Source organism: Anabrus simplex, chromosome 1 (genome assembly GCF_040414725.1).
Source record: "Anabrus simplex isolate iqAnaSimp1 chromosome 1, ASM4041472v1, whole genome shotgun sequence".
Taxonomy (NCBI): Eukaryota; Metazoa; Arthropoda; class Insecta; order Orthoptera; family Tettigoniidae; genus Anabrus; species Anabrus simplex.
This window is the reverse complement of record NC_090265.1, coordinates 1780985295-1781005755: the sequence shown is the minus strand read 5'-3', so window position 1 is coordinate 1781005755 and position 20461 is coordinate 1780985295. Positions and strand designations below refer to the sequence as shown.

Below are 20461 nucleotides of genomic sequence, written 5' to 3'. Positions count from 1 at the left end.
CAATACCTATGGGAATATTCACTCAGCGAGGAGTTTACATACTGTACATACTTTTATTTTAGAAGAATGTCAACAAAAAGAGATATTCTGAACCATTATGACAGCTATAGAATACGTTGTGCATTTAATACTCGTATAAACCGAGTATCCTAAGTACAGCATTGTAAACTGGGTACTTCAACAAATTCCTGCAAGACTCGCTTCTTCAAGGATTACTGAATTTGGGAAGATGGGTCTTGTAGATGGTCATAGGTAAGTACACTCAATAACAGTTGCAGTTTATAATAAATACTGTCACTTTATTACAGGGAAATTATACAATTATGTCAACCAAATTGTTATTTTCTCAAAATAAATTTTACATAATGGTCATAAGGAATTCAATCTAAGACTTCCAAGCGCCTGTTTCTTCGTCATACACACTTGTTTCCTGATAATGTCATGGGATGTAAAATGAATCTCAGAAACCTGAAAATGGTAAAAAATAAAAGAAAATGGGGATAATCTACTTACTTCTTTTCCAATAGGAATAGATACAAGTGGACGACTATCAAATAATTCAGTATTTTCATTCGATAGTCGAGTCACTGCTTCCTGCCGGTATGCTCAGACACCACAATCGAATATCTTGGTATTTATCGCCTCACCATGATAGAACGCCATTTATCATGCTCGTATTAAACACTGGAGCGCGTGCGCGTTCCTTAGCGAAGTTGGTAAAGGCCTGGCGGAGAGGGCGTATTTGGGAGGTGGTATTTCGGGACAAAGGTTCGATATTTTCGAAATAGTTGTTTAACACGTACCGCACGTAATGTAAGTTCAGTAGGCCTACCCACTTTCATGCAAACTGCGTGTGAATGAATGTGTTTGTGGCCCTAAGATGGGCCGATTAGTTAGCAGGCCGGACACATACGGACTGGAAATAGGCCTACTAAGATCACAATTGCACTGTCAATGTTTTATCGCAGCAAATGCTCGACGTGATGCCCGTTCTGGCTTATGCACATTCGGGCCCGGGATCCAATAGATCGTCTTGTGCGCTGAAGCATTCCAGGTGTACTTATTCGGCAAGGGTCCATGATAAGTTGCCGGAGCTGGTCAGGTTTTTCTCCTGCTTGAGGGTTAACGACGTTCTTCAAATGTCACCACAAGAAGAATTCTAACGGCGTTTAATCCGGTGATCTGGCGGGCCAAGGAGCAGGGCTTCTTAATAATTAATGTTATTTGATTTACGTCCCACTAACTACTTTTACGGTTTTCGGAGACGCCGAGTTGCCGGAATTTAGTCCCGCAGGAGCTCCTTTACGTGCCAGTAAATCTACCGACACGAATCTGTCGGATTTGAGCACCATCAAATACCACCGGACTGAGCCAGGATCGAACCTGCCAAGTTGGGGTCAGAAGGGCAGCGCCTCAACCTTCTGAGCCACTCAGCCCGGCAAGAACAGGGCATCTTCGTCCTATTCATTTCCGTCGTTCAGATGGTTACAAACGGGCAAATTCGAATATGGTGGAGCTCCATCCTGTTGCAACCACATTTGTAACGGTCGTGCAAGGGCACATCCTCCAGCAGAAGTGGGAGTTCCTGACGCAGAAAGTGCAGGTAGCGTGGGTCCGTCCAATGACCTTCATATAAATAAGGTCCAATCAGATGATACCCCAAGATTCCACGCCACACATTTACTCCCCATCGTACTTGATAGGCCGCCTATCGCACTCAGTGAAGATTTTCCGTACTCCAATAGTGCATGTTGTAGCGATTGGCGTTCCAATTATTGTGGAAGCGCGATTCGTCCGAGAACAAGATGTGCGATACGAATGTTGTATCATTGTCAGCCTGCCTATTAGCCACCAGTAGAACTCCATTCGAGCTTCGAAATCCCGCCTATGGAGTTCTTGGTGTAGCTCAAGGTGGTATGGGTGTAATTTATGTTCATGCAGTATTCGCCAGATGGACGGCTGGCTGTTCAACTGTCGTGCACTCGTTCTTGTACTGATATGTACTGATACGGGCCTGCCGCGGACTGGTGGCTGTTTCGAAATCACGCCTGTTGACCTGAGGCGTTTCCCAACACGGCGGAATTCCGTAGCAGCCGGGTGTCGCCTATCGTGATATCGTTCCTGGTAGTGCCTCGCACGGGTTTTGTCTTGCTTCACCATAAATGAGGATAATGTCAACGCATTCCTTTGTGGAAAGCATGCTGAATGTCAGAAAATATCACACTCAGGCCCCAGTCAGCGGAGTATGCACAGGGAACAAGGTGAATAACAGGGTCGTTGTTATTGTTTGAATGTGGCAAACGTGGGAATGTGTTTACGTATTCAGACATCATATGTACTTACTCCTCGGCGTTACAGCCCTTGTAGGGCCTTGGACTCTCTCACGATTGTACCCAATATTCACGATCTTCTGCAGGCCTCCTCCATCTTTTACCATTATCATCAGTCCGGCTGTTTTCCCGGAACTGCATTTAGGCTGGAAGTAATTTTCGAAATTTGTTCTTTTTTAAAAAGTTTGATAGGGCCAGGACTCATAATTTGAAACCTTTCCGGGCCCTTTAGCCCTTCAACTTTAGGCACATTTAAGGAAATCAGTTAATTTTACGTTTTTCGTAGTATGGGGACCGACACTTTATCTGTTAAAAATGTGTTCAACATTAAACACAGTTACGTTCCCTTGAAATAATTATTTATTAATACGTTTACCTTAAAGTACACACTAAAAGAAATATTTCGAAAATAAATAAAAGACAATTGCAGGAAATAATATCTTCTGGTGCATGTACTGTACTGGCGTAACTGTAGGTCGAACACTCCAGAAAAATATTCCAAGGACCATCTGCCTCACCCAGAGTTCGATAAAAGGAACGCCTCTTCTGAAAAGAAGAACACAAAGGGAAAAAGTAATTATTGTCATGTGCACAGAGACCTTATTGAAATAAATAAATAAATAGATAAATAGATAAATAGATAGATAAATAGATAGATAGAAAAATAGATAAATAGATAAATAGATAGATAGATAGATAGATAGATAGATAAATAGATAAATAGATAGATATATAGATAGATAGATAAATAGATAAATAGATAGATAGATAGATAGATAGATAGATAGATAGATAGATAGATAGATAGATAGATAGATAAATATGTTTCGCTTATCTCGATGACTTTGTCATACAGGGCAAAGGCACGTACAGGGGAATCACGGATCTTATGTAAACTTTTCACAAACCATCAATGGACAAAGAATAATACAACGGTCATACAATGGTCAAAACACTCCTTTCGGAAAATAATTCATGCGACCTACAGAAAGCGTTAAGTCTCGCACGTTTGAATTGACGTGCTTGGATACTCAGGACTGCGGCACGAGCTGGGTTCACTTGTCCAATGACCGCACCTCTGATCATTTTTTTGCTAGTTGCTTTACGTCGCACCGACACAGATAGGTCTTATGGCGACTATGGGAGAGGGAAGGGCTATGAGTGGGAAGGAAGCGGCCGTGGCCTTAATTAAGGTACAGCCCCGGCATTTGCCTGGTGTGAAAATGGGAAACCACGGAAAACCATCTTCAGGGCTGCAGACAGTGGGGTTCGAACCTACTGTCTCCCGAATACTGGATACAGACCGCACTTAAGCGACTGCAGCTGTCGAGCTCGGTGTGATTATTTCTAATCCGCTAGTAATTGTAACACGACGTGCAAGTATTGTAGCGGCATTAAGAGAATGTACTGTAATTCCTGCACTGATTGTGGGCCAATAAAGGCAATACAATAAGATTACTATGGCGAAAACAAAGGTTAATCAGAACAACAAGGCACGTTACACATGAAAGCAAGTATTTCGAAGTTTCTGCAATAAAGAATCTCGTGGTAGATATGCTGCAAACACAAACCACATCTAACAAAGCATGCATAAAGTATTCAATCAATCAATCAATCAATCAATCAATCAATCAATCAATCAATCAATCCTGATCAGCATTTGGGAGACGCCCAGGTGGCAGATTTCCAATCTCTTGCTTACCTGTTCCTTAAATGATTTCAAAGAAATTGGAAATTTATTGAACATCCCCCCTTGGTAAGTAATTCCAATCCCTAACTTTCCTTCCTATAAACAAGTATTTGCCCTAATTTGTCCTCTTGAATTCCAACCTTATCTTCCTTTTGTGATCGTTCCTACTTTTAAAAACATCACTCAAACTTATTCGTCTACTAATGTCATTCCACGCCATCTCTCCACTGACAGCTGGGAACATACCACTTAGTCGAGCAGCTCATCTCCTTTCTCCCAACTCTTCCCAGCCCAAACTTAGCAACATATTTGTAACGCTACTCTTTTGTCGGAAATCATCCAGAACAAATCGAACTGCTTTTATTTCCACTTCTTGAATCAAGTAATCCTGGTGAGGGTCCCATACAATGGAACTATACTCTATTTGTGGTCTTACTAGAGACTTATATGTTCTCTCCTTTACATCCCTAATACGACCTATCCAGGTAGCAGGTAGGTACCGTCTTCGGAGGCAGCCCTACCCAGGGAGTGGCGCCCCTGCCTATGCGAGTCCCAGAGCACACTGACCCTGTGTGTAACATCTGGTATGGGTGCCAGCTCAGGGTTACGAGTGAAGACCTCAACGGCATCTACGGCGGAGAAGGTGGACTTCGGTACGTTTGAGATGGCGGAAGAGGCAACCCTGGACTCTGGGATTAATACGAGTACAATTTAAAGAAACCCGACGACCACTGGTATAAGTGGACCCCCTCTATAAAGGGCCAACAGCCTCCTAGGAGGGTGGATGAGCGAGTGGAGAAAAGGGCACCCTCTTGCCCTTGGGGTAAGAAATCACCCCTAAATGCGGATGAACTTATTGGATGTCAACGGCATAGTATGCGGAAGGCAAGGGAAAACTACCGCATTAAAGACTCTTGTAGTATCCCTAGTCCCACTGGACAAAATCCATGTACTGTGTACGGCTGTTCCTGAGAAGAAATTTAATTCAAGAGTACTACGCCCACATTCGGATCTCCGGGTGGGCGCTGTATCAGAAGAACTATGGGATGTGAAGATTGAGCGGAATGGGAAAAAGAAGACATCTCAACTGTTGAGGATTGGTACCTGGAATGTCAGAACGATGAATGAGAAAGCTAAACTACAGAATGTGAAGAGGGAAATGGAGAAATACGATAGCAGTATTTTAGGATAATGCGAATTGTGGTGGGAAGGAGAAGGAGAGCTTGTATCTGGAGATTACAAGATGATTTATAAAGGAAGAGAACACAGGCAGGGAGCAGTAGGACCATTGGATAGAAAAGTTCTAGATAGTATTATAATTAAGGTGATGCCTGTAAGTGATAGGGTACTGGCAATCAAGATACAGAGTGACCCTGTTGATACACTGATCATTCAAGTATATATGCCTACAATGGGTGCGGACGAGGAAGAGGTAGAACGGATTTTATGAGCAGATAGAGGAGGTGTTTGAGGAGAATGGAGAAGGTCCAGTAAGAACTGTAATGATGGAAGATTGGAATAGTGTAGTGGGAAGTGAAGGACAGAGTAATGTGGTCGGAGATTACGGTTTAGGGAGAAGAAATGAAAGAGGAGAAAAGCTAATTGATTTCTGCAAGAGCCTTGACCTTCGAATTGCTAACACCTGGTTTAAGAACCATGAACGGAGGCTGTGCACATGGAAGAGTCCTGGTGATACAGCCAGATATCAGATATATTTTATTATACTCAATCAAAGGTCCAAAACCAGCATCAAAATGGCTAAAACATTCACTGAGGCAGATACAAGTACAGACCACAACTTGCTAGTGGCAGATATAACACGACTGAAACATATCAGAAATAAACACGCTGGAAGGAAGTGGGACGTAACAAAACCGAAGAATGAAAATGTCGTGTTTTATATAAGAAGGACTAAAGAAAAGTTGGAAAACTCGAGAATGAGTATGATGAATCACAGGAATGGCTCACGATGAGGACTGCAATAGTAAAAACCTTAGAAGAAGAAGAAGTAGGTAAATTGGGAAGGAAACGAAATAAAAAAAGGAATGGATAACGAAGGAGGTGTTAGATAACATGGATGAACGGAGAAAATGGAAACATTACTCCTCAGATGAAGGAAGAATACAAAACAGAAAACTAAACAATGAACTGAGAAGGACAACTGACAAGGCCATGGAAGAATGGATGAAAAACCAATGTGAAGAAATAGAAAAGTTGGGAAAGGAGGGAAAAATAGAAAAGATGTATTGAACAGCAAGGAGCTTGATGAGAAGTCCAAGGAAGATAAGCATACAAGGAGTAATGCACAAACACGTTAAGATGACATCAAGTTTAGAAGAAAGTAAGGAGGTGTGGACGTAATATATGACAGATCTATATGATCATAAAGCTGATCATAGAAAAATGATACTGGAGGATGAGCAGGATTGCGTCGAAGAATCCAGAGTACCAAGCATAGAAAAATGGGAAGTGGAGAAGGCAATCCAGGACCTAAAGAAAGGAAAGCTATGGACTGCGACCAGATACCATCTGAAGCATTAAAGTCTTTAGGGAATGGAGGAATAGTTAGACTGACCAATCTGGTGAACACAATATACGATATAGACATTTGGCCAGAAGATCTTCTTAGGATCATTATGGTTCCCTTACCGAAGAAATTTAATGCTTAACAATGTAAAAGCTATAGAACAGTTAGTTTTACAGTAACCAAAATAGTGCTGAGAAGAATAGAAAAGAAAATAGAGGAGAATATGGGAGATGACCAGTTTCGTTTTAGAAAGGGAAGAGGAACCAGAGATGCAATTGAATGCCTAAGGAAGATTGCAGGAAGTATGTTAGAAGTGAATAGGGAAATGTATATATGTTTCATTGATTGGGAAAAAATCGTTTGACAGAATGAACTGGTGCATTTTGATGAGGATTCTGAAAGATATTGGTGTAGGAGTGAGAGAGGGATGTTGCATGTCACCGGCTTTGTTCAATATATATGTCGAAAAACGGATACAGGAGACCCTGGAAAAAGCAAGAGGCGTTGTAGTGGGAAGAGAACCAATAAAGACAATAAAATACGCAGACGATGTGGCGGTATTATGGAATCAGAAAAAGATCTACAAGTCATGTTGGAAAATATTGAGAGAGTGGGCAAAGAGTTTGGAATGAAGATAAACATTGGGAAGTCTAAGGTTATGAGAATAGGAAAAGTGGAGATTGCTGTTAATATAACACTAGTGGGAAAGAAATTGGAACAAGTAAAGTCATCAGATACTTGAGAAGTTTGTTGACATGGAATGGAAGCTGTACAGAATAAATAAGAAGCAGAATATCTATGGGAAAGAAGCCTTCGGAAAGGTGAGAGGGCTTTTGACATTTAAAGCAATCCCTATTGATTTAAGAAAGAGGTTCACAAAGTGTTTTGTGTGGAGTTTAGTATCATATGGAGCTGAAACATGGATATGAAGAAAGAATGAAACAAAGTATTTGGAAAGTTTTGAAATATGGTTGTGGAGAAGAATGACAAAAGTGGACAGATAAAGTGAGAAATGATGAAGTGCTAAGGAAAGCGGGAGAGAAGAGACAACAGATGAAAACGATAAGGAAGAGGAATATATCCTGGTTGGGTCACATACTGCGTAGAAATTGTCTTCAACAGAGGGCGATGGAGGGAAAAATAGATGGAAGGAAAGGAAAGGAAGAGGAAGAAGAAGGTTTGGAATGTTATCAGATGTCAAACAAGGGAGAAGCTATGAACAACTGAAGCAAGATGCTCACGACAGTGAACCATGGAGGCTGTCCCGTTGATAACTATCTCAAGGCAGATTCACAGAAGAAGAAGAAGAATAAGAAGAAGACTTACAGTGATCCCTGTACCGGGAGGTACACCTCAGTCCCGTGCATTTAAATGAAGCGCCTTGAAGAACGCTATCCATCACATAAAACTTGAAACAAGTAGCGCAAGAAGTTGAGACGTTAGTCGACAGATGTCACTTCTAAAGTGATAGAGTAGTGTGGTATTTTAAGGTTTTCTAAACTGACTGGATTTCTTTTGTTTTTTGGTTTAGCACAGTTGGTAACACTTCCAGCTCTTCCCGCCAACTTGGGATCTCAACCAATAGAAAAATTCATGTATTTATTTTTCTGTCAATCATATGCTTCTTGTAACTTATCAATTGTCCAATAAAATGAGAGGGTATGTCCAGTTTTAGTCCAGAGCCTTCTCGAACCTTCCTCTCGGGTATAAAAGCTGACGCCTTTTCGAGTTAACTTGTCTTATTGATCGTCGTGTTACTGAGTGTGTGTGTTAAGAGAGGAGGTGGAGGCCTTGTACATCGGCAGGCAGAACATCAGATAAGGAAATGGCCACCATTTTTATATCAGTAGTTACCACCTCAAGCTGACTCGAGGGGAAGGTTTCCAATCTTTAACTGTGTAACAGTCAATTTCCTAAAATATAAACTTTCTTCCTTCTCATGTAAAGGTTGAAGCAAGTCAAAAGTACTTCAACTGAAAACAGGGGAGAGAGTGCGTTACCCTTTCGAGTTCCCCTTCAATTAATCTTGAGGCGACTACGATTTTGTAACTGATTTCACTATTGTAAATTGTAATTTCACTTGTCCATGTAGTCACCTCAGTAGTTTGGGATTAGCCTCTGCATCGTCGGGCCACAAGCCCAAGTAGGGTTTTAATCTTTGTTTTCAAGGAGCGCAAGTGTACGCCTCCATACATTTTTGAGTTTGGGGCCAGTAATTGAACCTGTTGCTTCCCACCAAGGCCGGTAGAATGAGTATTTCTATACTCCTGTAAAAACTTTTCTACTAAGTGGTTAAACTGTTGAGTGTTGAAGACAGTGATATCTGTTTGAACTATTAAATGTAGGTTGCGCCTAGAGAGGCCTGAAGGTGTAAATTTTGTTGAGCAACGACACTCTAATCTCTTATCTTGAAGGTTGATTTGAGTAGGCTGTAAGGGTTTGGAAGCGCAGTCTATTTGGTTGAATTATAGAGCATAGAGGCTCTTTTCTTGTAATGTAACAGATATTTGTGTAATATCCTGAGAACGAAAATGGGAGATTCGTCTCCTTGACCACCAGCCTCAACGCTACGTTATTGATGTAAGGACTTCTGTAGATAGGAAGCTCAAATTTTAACGAACCTTTTCTAGGTTTTTCTCTTTTTCTTTTTTGTACCAAACCATCTCTGTACCTGAAATCTTGTTGTTTTGTTGAAATTTAATGTCTGAAAATAAATATAATCTTAATTTTAAAAGCTGCAGTTTGTCTCCCCTCATTTTCAATGTTTATATAGCACAGGCAGTAAAGGACATCAAAGAATAATTTGGAAAGGGAATCACAATTCAAGGAGAGGAAATAAAAACTCTGAAATTTGCCGATGATATTGTTATTTTATCTGAGACTGTAGAAGATTTGGAGAAATTACTTAATAGTAAGGACAGAGTCTTGGATAAGAAGTAAAATATGAAAATAAATATGTCCAAAACAAAAGTAATGGAGTGCAGTCGTACGAAGTCAGGCGATGCAGGAAATATTAGATTAGGAAATGAAGTCTTAAAGGAAGTGGATGAATATTGTTACTTGGGTAGTAAAATAACTAACAATGGCAGAATTAAGGACATAAAATGCAGACTAGCACAAGCAAGGACGGACTCTCTTAAGAAAAGAAATTTGCTCACTTTGAACATTGATATAGGAATTAGAAAAATGTTTTGAAGACTTTCGTGTGGAGCGTGGCATTGTATGGAAGTGAAACATGGACGATAACAAGCTCAGAAAGAAAGAGAATTGAAGCTTTTGAAATGTGGTGTTACAGAAGAATTCTGAAGGTGAGATGGGTAGATCGAATCACGAATAAAGAGATACTGAATCGAATTGGTGACAGGAGAGCGTTGTGGCTAAATTTGATGAGAAGAAGAGATAGAATGATAGAATACATATTAAGACACCCAGGACTTGTGCAGTTGGTTTGTGAAGGAAGTGTAGGTGGTAAGAACGGTAGGGGTAGACCAAGGTATGAATATGACAAGCAGATCAGAGCAGATGTAGGATGCAGCACAGGATAGGGTGGCACGGAGCCTGCATCAAACCAGTCTACGGACTGGTGACTCAAACAACAACAACAACAACAACAACAACAACAACAACAACAACCTGATGGTAAAATACTGAACCAAGGAACAGTTGGTACAATGAGTTTGTTGCAGATAGATACTATAATAGTGAACCAAGGAACAGTTGGTAACAGTAAATCAATCAATCAATCAATCAATCAATCAATCAATCAATCAATCAATCAATCAATCAATCAATCAATCAATCAATCAATCAATCAATCACTACTGATCTGCATTTAGGGAAGTCGCCCAGGTGGCAAATTCCCAATCTTTTGTTTTACTAGCCTTTTCTTAAATCATCGCAAAGAATCTCCCATGGAGAGTTATTCCAATCCCTAACTCTCCTCCCTACAAAGGAATATTTTCTCCAATTTGCTATCAACTTTATCTTCATATTGTTATCCTCGCTACGTTTAAAACAGTGCTCAAACTTATATTTCTACTAATGTCCTTCCACGCCATCTTACCACTGACAGCTCGGAACATACTACTCAGATGAGCAGCTTGTCTCCCTTTCTCGCATGCTAGTCGCGCGCAAACTTTCTCTCGCAAAAATTGTAAATTGCAGGTGATATAGTGCTTGAAGTGATAAAGAATTACATTCGTGCTGAAGTTCAACGTGCTTGAAGTGATAAAGACGTTATTACATTCGTGCTGAAGTTCAACGTGTGCAGCTAACTACAGTAAACTATCAGTGTTATACTACTAAGTTGTCATAATGGCTCCTAAGAAGCTTCCCCAAGCCAGCCCGCCGCATGGCGCCAGCATACAAGAACTCGTTAAGCAGGCCGTAGCCGTAGCCGTAGCCGAACAGTTACAGCCCCTAATGTTGCAGCTCCAGGAACTAAGAGCGGAATACAAGGAAAGCGTCAAACTATTACAAGATCAGCTTCAGGCTAAGGACAAGGAACTTGTAAAAATTAAAAGCGACTTTAAAAACAAGCAAGATGAACTGGAGCAATACCAGCGCCGGCAAAGTATTCGTATTTTCGGCATTCCGGAAAAGGAAGGGGAAGATCCCGATGTCATCGCAATAAGCATCGCAAGAGATCTTGGTGTCGACCTTGACCTTCGGGACATTGACAGGAGCCATCGCATTGGAAGACGACTGGGTGCGAAGCCACGACCTCTGATAGTGAAATTCGTTTCCTACCGTAAGCGGAGTGAAATCTTCCACAAGAAAAGAGGCCTTAAGGGAACGGCGGTCACAATAAGAGAGGATCTGACTGCAACAAGACTCGCAGTCCTCAAGGAGGCAATTTCGAGGTTCGGTGTACGCCAGGTATGGAGCATTGATGGAGTAATCAATATAAAAATAGGATCAAATAAGTTTAAAGTGTGCACTATGGAACAGTTAAATGAACTAAAGTGATATGCGGGAGAAATGATCACAACATTTTGTTACTTTCTATTGTAGTTTAATTTTAGAGTTAACCTTGTAGTATACCGTAATTTTTAACTTTAACTCTCTATTAGAACGTAATTAGTAATATAGCTTACTTTTGCTTGCCGTAGTGGTAGATTGGTGTTAGTAGCGGTAGACTGGGTTCAGTGCCTTATTTTTGTCGTGTTTATTTCCACTTACATTATTGACACATTGCCATTATCGTATTGATCGCTGTAAATTGTTATTTCCATTTCATTCCCATTATTGTCATATTCATCTCCAACATAACGGAGAACAACGTAATTTACAGTCCCCCTGATAACGAACTTGAGACAAACGAACAGGCTCCCCTCTTCCTTGCAAACATTCCTCAAAACCTTTCACTTACTCCACCCTCCCCCAATGTCGCTGGAACCAGCTGTGCAGGCAACATACACCTATTGTCATCTGAGCTTTCTTGCCATTCCCAGTCGACAAGGGACATCATTAACCACCAGCTTTCTCCGTACAGTAATGCTTTAAAAATTTGCCATATAAACGCTCAAAGTCTCCTTGCGGAGGAGCGAATGGACGAAATAAAAGCCCTATTTATGCCTCCCAGTTTCCACGCAATATTAATCTCTGAATCTTGGTTAAAACCACATCACGCAATAGAAAGACTGCAGCTGGCGGGTTATACATTTCTTAGATCCGACAGATTAAATAAGCCCTCCGGGGGTACCGCTGCGTATGTTATGACCAGCTTACGCCCTAAAATAATCTGTAGGTCTCCAGGTCCGTACGAGCGAAAACCTGAGTTCATGTTCCTGGAAATAACTGTGAGTGAAGTTAAATGTCTTCTGGGTGTAGTATATAAGCCACCGAAAGCGGGTTTTTTATGCGATCTAGAGACTCAAATACAAGATTTAGTCACTGATTACTCAAATATAATTATAATGGGCGACTTTAACATAAACCTTCTTGAACCTAACTCTCCTCAGACAACCCAACTTTTAACATCATTTAAAGCTTGCAATTTAACGTTTCTCCCTCTCAACGCTACACATCACACAGACACATCACACACCTTAATTGATCTCATTGCCACTAACCAACCTGAATTAGTTCTTCATCACGGTCAAATTAGTGTCCCGGGTATATCGCGACATGATGCTATATTTATGGCCTATTCTATTAAAAGTCCCAAGTTCAAATCGAAAATAATTTCATATAGAGATCTACGAAGAATTGATAAGATTAAACTTTTACAAGACGCAGTTGCAGTGCCATGGCATGACATATTTAAACTTAAAGACATAAATGACAAAGTAACTCTCTTCAATCAACATATGACTGAACTGTATGATAGACACGCCCCTGAAAAGAAGGCTCGAGTTACGCGGAAGCCAGCTCCCTGGCTCTCAGATGAGATTAGAGCACTAATGGCTGAACGCGATGCTACTTATAGACGAGTTAAGAAACATTGCACTCCTGACAATCTACTGAACTATAAGAGGCTGAGAAACGCTACGGCCCAACAGATTAGAAATGCGAAACTACGACACGCCCACAGTTTAATTCAACCAAATGTTTCAACAGCTGTGTTGTGGAAATCCATAAAGAGCTTTGGAATTACCAAAGGACGAGACGATGACGAAATAAATATACCCTTGGAAAAACTGAACGATCATTTTTCATCTAACTGCACATTAAATGCAGCGCTGAAACAGGAAGTTCTAGACGGGAATTATGCAAAGACGCGAACAGATAGAGAAAACTTCTACTTCCGTCCAGCAACCCACTCACAAGTCAGGTTTGCTATAAATCGGATAACATCAACGGCAAAAGGAAATGACAGGATAGGAATAGAGATGATAAAAATTATTCTGGGTGTGATATTACCTGCACTAATTAACATATTTAACTCTTCCCTTGTAGACAGCACATTTCCCGAAATATGGAAAGCGGGCATTATACGTCCTCTAAAAAAAGTAGCTTCCCCTTCTGAACCATCTGACTACAGAGCCATCTGCATACTTTCTGCTTTATCCAAAGCGCTAGAGTTCATCGCTCATAGACAAATAACAGACTACATGACGACTTACAACTTATTTGACCCACTACAATCTGGTTTTCGTCAAGCACACAGTACTACAACGGCACTACTGAAGGTCACAGAAGACATCCGAGAAGCTATGGACAACAAGGAAGTGACAGTTTTAATACTCTTAGATTTGAGCAAAGCTTTTGACTCTGTTGACATTGACATCTTGCTCTCGAAATTGTATTCCCTCCATTTCTCGGACAGCGCCCTCCTTTGGTTGCATTCCTACCTGCATGGCCGTCGGCAGTGTGTTACAGATAGAATAAACAAATCAACTTGGCGGTCTGTGCAGTGTGGTGTGCCCCAAGGGTCAGTGTTAGGACCCCTTCTTTTTTCCATTTACATTAATGATGTCTCCCAAAACCTAACGCATTGCAAATACCATATTTATGCTGATGATGTACAAATGTACCTCCATACATCTCCAAATCTAATACTTTCCGCCATAGACAAAATCAATCAGGATCTAACATCATTTTCTTCTTGGTCTTTGAGATGTGGGCTTAGGTTAAACCCAGCTAAAACGCAAGCCATCATCCTTGGATACCCAAAACTACTCACGAAGGTCAATCGACCAGAGATTCCATCTATAAGGTTGTGTAATACTAACATACCATTCACGTCATCAGTAAAAGTCCTAGGCATTACTTTCGATGATGACATGTCATGGAAAACGCATATCACGAACATCACCCAGAAAATATTCTCTGCATTGCACATGCTGCGCGGGTATAAATACTTATTTCCTGAAAAACTAAAAAAAATGTTGGTAGAAAGTCTGGTTTTCCCTCATTTCGACTATTGTGACGCGATTTATAGAGACGCTCGAGGCAAGTTATTGAGCAGATTACAACGTGGTCAAAATGCTTGTGTGAGATACGTCTGTAACCTACGGTACTATGACCACGTAACTCCTTCATATAACCATCTATCTTGGCCCCGACTAGAGATCCGTCGCACTGTGCATTCCCTATGCCATCTCCATAAAATACTTCATTCTTCACAACCATTTTACCTTACTTCATATTTCAAATACTTATCCTCTTATCACAGTCTTAACACCAGATCCACTAATAATTCCATCCTTGCTTTACCTACCCACAGAACTGCCATCTATGATAAATCATTCACAGTAATTGCCTGCCGTGAGTGGAACCTCCTTCCCGAAAATATCAGGGGGTTAAGCGCTATTCACACTTTCAAGGAAGCACTTTGGAGACATTTTATGCACCAGTAAGGATCATCTGTAAACTTGATGCTGCTACTTACAACCATTCTATTGTTATGGATGTCCTGGTAGAGAGTCTAAAATTTTTATCCGATTTGTCTTTAAAATCAAATGTTATGTACTGCCTTTTTTTTTACATGTAGGATATTAGTTTTAAGAATTTATCCCTTTTTATGTCTGATTTATTTAATCTTAATTTAATCTTAACTTAATCTTAATGTATTAATTTAATCTTAATTCATTTCATCTTAATGTAATCTCACCATTCTTGCATTATTATTAATTTAATTTGTATTAGACGTAGTTATTGTAATACAATGCAACATATGTATATTTCAGTTCCTGGTTAGATGGAAGAGAAGGCCTGAAGGCCTTAATCTTGCCAGGTAAAATAAAACATTACTAAACTAAACTATCTCTGATTCCACTTTTTTACTCACATCATTGTGTGATAGTACATATATCACACCCCCGAATTATATGTAGAAGTTAGAGATATTATTGTCAGTATTCGATTTATTATTATTATTATTATTATTATTGCCATTATTATTATCAGTATTTCATTTGTATATTTTCCCATTTATATTGGTAAGCTGGAAGATATCCACATATGTAGGTATGAGTAATTTGTTTTGCACGAGTGGGAAAACATTGCTTTAATAACTCTGGTAATTTGGTTGAGTCATGTGGATACCCCAGTGTTTGTTGTGATGTACTTGTGTCCGGATATTCAATGAGTCATGTATATATCCCAGCCTGATGAGATGAGCTTGTTGTTGTATTAGGAAAGTTTGGTGACTCATGGAATATACCCCGGAGTTTGTTTATCTCTTGGGAGAAAGGAGAAGTTCAGGGAATGTCTTGACAAGAGGTTCACTCATGATTGGCTGGCAAGCACCAATCCAGACGTATCATCTGAGAGGAGGAGGATGTTAATGTCTATAAAGGTTGATCATACGGCGGCAGCCGGGGGGATTGTAAAGGAACGAGAAAAAATTGCAGGCCAGTAAGTTTGACATGCATTGTATGTAAGCTTTGGGAAGGCATTCTTTCTGATTATATTAGACATGTTTGTGAAATTAATAACTGGTTCGATAGAAGGCAATTCGGTTTTAGGAAAGATTATTTCACTGAAGCTCAACTTGTAGGATTCCAGCAAGATATAGCAGATATCTTGGATTCTGGAGGTCAAATGGACTGTATCGCGATTGACATGTCTAAAGCATTTGATAGGGTGGATCATGGGAGACTACTGACAAAAATGAGTGCAATTGGACTAGACAAAAGAGTGACTGAATGGGTTGCTATATTTCTAGAAAATAGGTCTCAGAGAGTTAGAGTAAGTGAAGCTTTGTCTGACCCTGTAATAGTTGAGAGGGGAGTCCTCAGGGCAGTGTTATCGGACCTTTATGTTTTCTTATATATATAAATGATATGAGTAAAGGAGTGGAATCGGAGGTAAGGCTTTTTGCGGATGATGTTATTCTCTATAGAGTGATAAATAAGTTACAAGATTGTGAGCAACTGCAACGTGACCTCGAAAATGTTGTGAGATGGACAGCAGGCAATGGTATGTTGATAAACGGGGCTAAAAGTCAGGTTGTGAGTTTCACAAATAGGAAAAGTCCTCTCAGTTTTAATTACTGCGTTGATGGGGTGAAAGTTCCTTTTGGGGATCATTGTAAGTATCTAGGTGTTAATATAAGGAAAGATCTTCACTGGGGTAATCACATAAATGGGATTGTAAATAAAGGGTACCAATCTCTACACATGGTTATGAGGGTGTTTAGGGGTTGTAGTAAGGATGTAAAGGAGAGTGCATATAAGTCTCCGGTAAGACCCCAACTAGAGTATGGTTCCAGTGTATGGGACCCTCACCAGGATTACCTGATTCAAGAACTGGAAAAAATCCAAAGAAAAGCAGCTCGATTTGTTCTGGGTGATTTCCGACAAAAAAGTAGCGTTACAAAAATGTTGCAGTGTTTGGGTTGGGAATAATTGAGAGAAAGAAGAAGAGCTGCTCGACTAAGTGGTATGTTCCGAGCTGTCAGCGGAGAGATTGCGTGGAATGACATTAGTAGACGAATAGGTTTGAATTGCGTTTATAAAAGTAGGAAAGATCACAATATGAAGATAAAGTTGGAATTCAAGAGGACAAACTGGGGCAAATATTCATTTATAGGAAGGGGAGTTAGGGATTGGAATAACTTACCAAGGGAGATGTTCAATAAATTTCCAATTTCTTTGAAATCATTTCGGAAAAGGCTAAGAAAGCAACAGATAGGGAATCTGCCACCTGGGCGACTGCTTTAAATGCAGATCAGTATTGATTGATTGATTGATTGATTGATTGATTGATTGATTGATTGATTGATTGATTGATTGATTGATTGATTGATTGATTGATTGATTGATTGATTGATTGAAGGTAACTACAACCAGTGACACTGTATAAGAGAACTACAACTGAGGCACTGTACGAGAAGGAAGTAGTGCTGATACACGGTACTGGAGTGACACGGCTGCAATGGAGTGGACTTCAAACGTTCGTGGAAAGTTGCTGATCAACAAATTGTGGAGGGCGCACGCATTAAGTGTTGTTGTACTTGTGGAGGTCTGGCATTATATGATGGTGAAAGCTATCTCAGACTTTCCATAATTTATGTTGAGGATCGACAGACGTGTGTATATATCTTTACAACAAGTGTTAAAATATGTGAACACAGTAGTACAAGGTACAGTATCTGTGTGATGTGATAACTGCCGATTATGAGAATCGGTAAGTCGAATTGATATAGAGACAGTGAAGGGTATTTATCTTCATACATGTACGTTGTTCATCGGACTATCTACAAATGGTAGCTTAGTTCTCGCTTCCGTTTTCCCACGATTTTCATTATTGTTGTTGTTGTAAATATGGAGTCTTCCAGCAATATTTTATGTGTGTATTATATGTATAATGTTGTATGTTGATGAGGTGCTCATGCACGGAATTTGTTCAGAATATAGTTAGCTATTTTAGAATCAGTGTTATTGATGAACCTAGGTGCAGTTCCTACCTAATTAGTCGTTTTCAGGAGGTTAGGTAAGGCCTGCAGCAGATGTACCAGTACGCAGCATTATGTACACGCCCTGGGATATACAGTTTATCATGCTCTTATCTAAATTCGAGGGATCCATTCTGGTGAACTCTGGCGCCCATACTACGGACATTTCGGTTAATTATGCTTATTAATTTTATTAAGTTTTTGAGTAATTTTAGTTATATATTTTATTCATGATTTTATTTATTATTATCATCAAAAAGTTACAATTGACATATATATAAGAAACATAAGGTCCAATAATACTGCCTTGAGGAATTCCCCTCTTAATTATAACAGTGTCAGATAAAGCTTCGCCTACTCTAATCCTCTGAGTTTTATTTTCTAGAAGTATAGCCACCCATTGAGTCACGCTTTCTTCTAGACCAATTGCACTCATTTTTGCCAATAATCTCCCATGATCTCCCCTATCGAATGCCTTAGATATGTCAATCTCAGTTTGTTACAGATAGATGCAAATGTACTCAACCCATGAAGAGTTGGTAACAATCAGTTTGGCATATGCTGAATTATAAAATAATTTCATAATTAATTATGCTCACCTTCTGTCAGTGGAGGTCGACATCCGTAATATACTCTAGCGAAGTTCGCCGAGAGTGGGTTTCCACATGAGAAACCGCCATTGTGGTGAATCATCGCATAATCATCACAATTGATAGAGCCGTCCCCGTTACAGTCCTGAAGAAAAAAAAGAATGATTCGTATTACTTCCAACATGAAACATTTCAATTCAGTGTTTAAGACAAGTTCATGCATTTGTATAACATTACATTATGTTTGTAAAGCAACGTAATTCGTGTACAAAGTACGACCGATCTTCCTTTCCTACTTCCTTTATTAATAATGTTATTTGTTTTACGTCCCACTAACTACTTTTTAAGGTCTTTGGAGACACCGAGGTGCCGGAATTTAGTCCCGCAGGAGTTCTTTTACGTGCCAGTAAATCTACCGACACGGGGCTGTCGTATTTGAGCACCTTCAAATACCACCGGACTGAGCCAGGATCGAACCTGCCAAGTTGGGGTTAGAAGGCCAGCGCCTTAACCGTCTGAACCACTCATCCCGGCTACTTCCTTTATTAGCGGGACCACTGATCCTATTCTTTGCGAATCACGTAATAAGGGTAGAGTGCCGTTACAACTAGACTCGATCCAGGTCCTCTGTGTGAAAGGCAGATGCGATATTCTTAGAACGCTAGGTTAGGTAAATAAATAAATAAATAAATAAATAAATAAATAAATAAATAAACATTGGGGTGGGTGAACGAATCGTATCAATAAAATTTTGTTACAAATTTTGTTCCAAAGGGAGGATAATAATAGCTTTTACGCAAATTAAGAACATAATGAACGGTAAATTCATAAATACCATTATCACTATTTATATACACATACTTTGCTACATTACGACTATGAATTCTACTACGTCATAGCGCTGCAGTATGGCTTTTGTTCTTGTACGGTAACACTTCTGTGTGTGAAGTCTTTGCTCACTTGACTTCTTTGAACTTCTTTACTTTGCTTTGTTTGTTGTTACTTGGTGGAGCGAGTTGTTGAATTATGCCCATAACTCATTAATTAATATAATTACTGGTCCAGGGATCATGCTATTTTTCTTCCAACAAAAATCATTTTTTTGTTACTTACGATATAATTTTCACCTCCATTTTCCCGTTTGAACTGCCCGCGCTAGTCATGATAGACAAAAATATTCACAGACATAGCACTTCCACTCGTCGGTGCGAGCCCTGGACCTCAGGAAGGAAACAAAGTCGGCTCGATGAAGCGGAATGCCACAGGGGAGAGCCATAGTTATGTATCCTAGTAATCTGTCTTTAGCCTATTAATAATACTTAAAGAAGTAAGGTTTTTGTATGCAGTGGCTAATCTCAGGAACTACTGGACCGATTCTAAAAATTATTTTACTAATGTAAATATTTGTTATCCCTGAGGGACATGGGCCGTATTTTATTTTCAAGAGGGGGGCACGGGGTGGAAGATATAAAAAATAGGCTAATATAGGCAAAATATCGAATTTGTCGTACAAGGACGAGGCAAAGCTCAATTTAAGCCCCTTGACGCAAAGAACAAAACTCGGTAATCCCCAAGGGCCCGAAAACCATGTTTAAGGCCCGAAAACCAACCGTTATAGAGATATTGGCACCACACTACTCCCGCTCTAGGAATCCGATAAAGTAATGAACTGCCATAACCATGGCAACGTCAGCTCCAGTATTCTTACAGCAGCGAAATTACAGTATCTACAATATATCACAAACACCTAACATGTTACAGACATGAAAATTGGCATTTGGAATCTCCTTTAAAAACCAAAGAACCCAAATTTTTGTTTTCAGAAAATCCACTTAAGGGGAGAGTGGGAGGGGGGAGGGTGAAAGGTGAGGAAGGAATTGAATTCCTTATATGAAGATACATATATCTCAGAAACTGAAGATGTTACAGACGTTAAAACTAGTACTTGGAATCTCTTTTCAAAATAAATGACCACTTTGT

The 20461-nt window shown here is 39.9% G+C and overlaps 1 long non-coding RNA gene across 1 annotated transcript; it reads right to left on the bottom strand.

The window, feature by feature from the left end:
* Positions 1 to 2672: 2672 nt before the first annotated feature.
* On the bottom strand, positions 2673 to 18830 carry LOC137502729 (uncharacterized). The gene is made up of 2 exons (XR_011018853.1): positions 18491 to 18830; positions 2673 to 2876 (listed from the first exon to the last, which is right to left on the bottom strand). It is a non-coding gene; the product is annotated as an uncharacterized lncRNA (long non-coding RNA).
* Positions 18831 to 20461: the final 1631 nt, after the last annotated feature.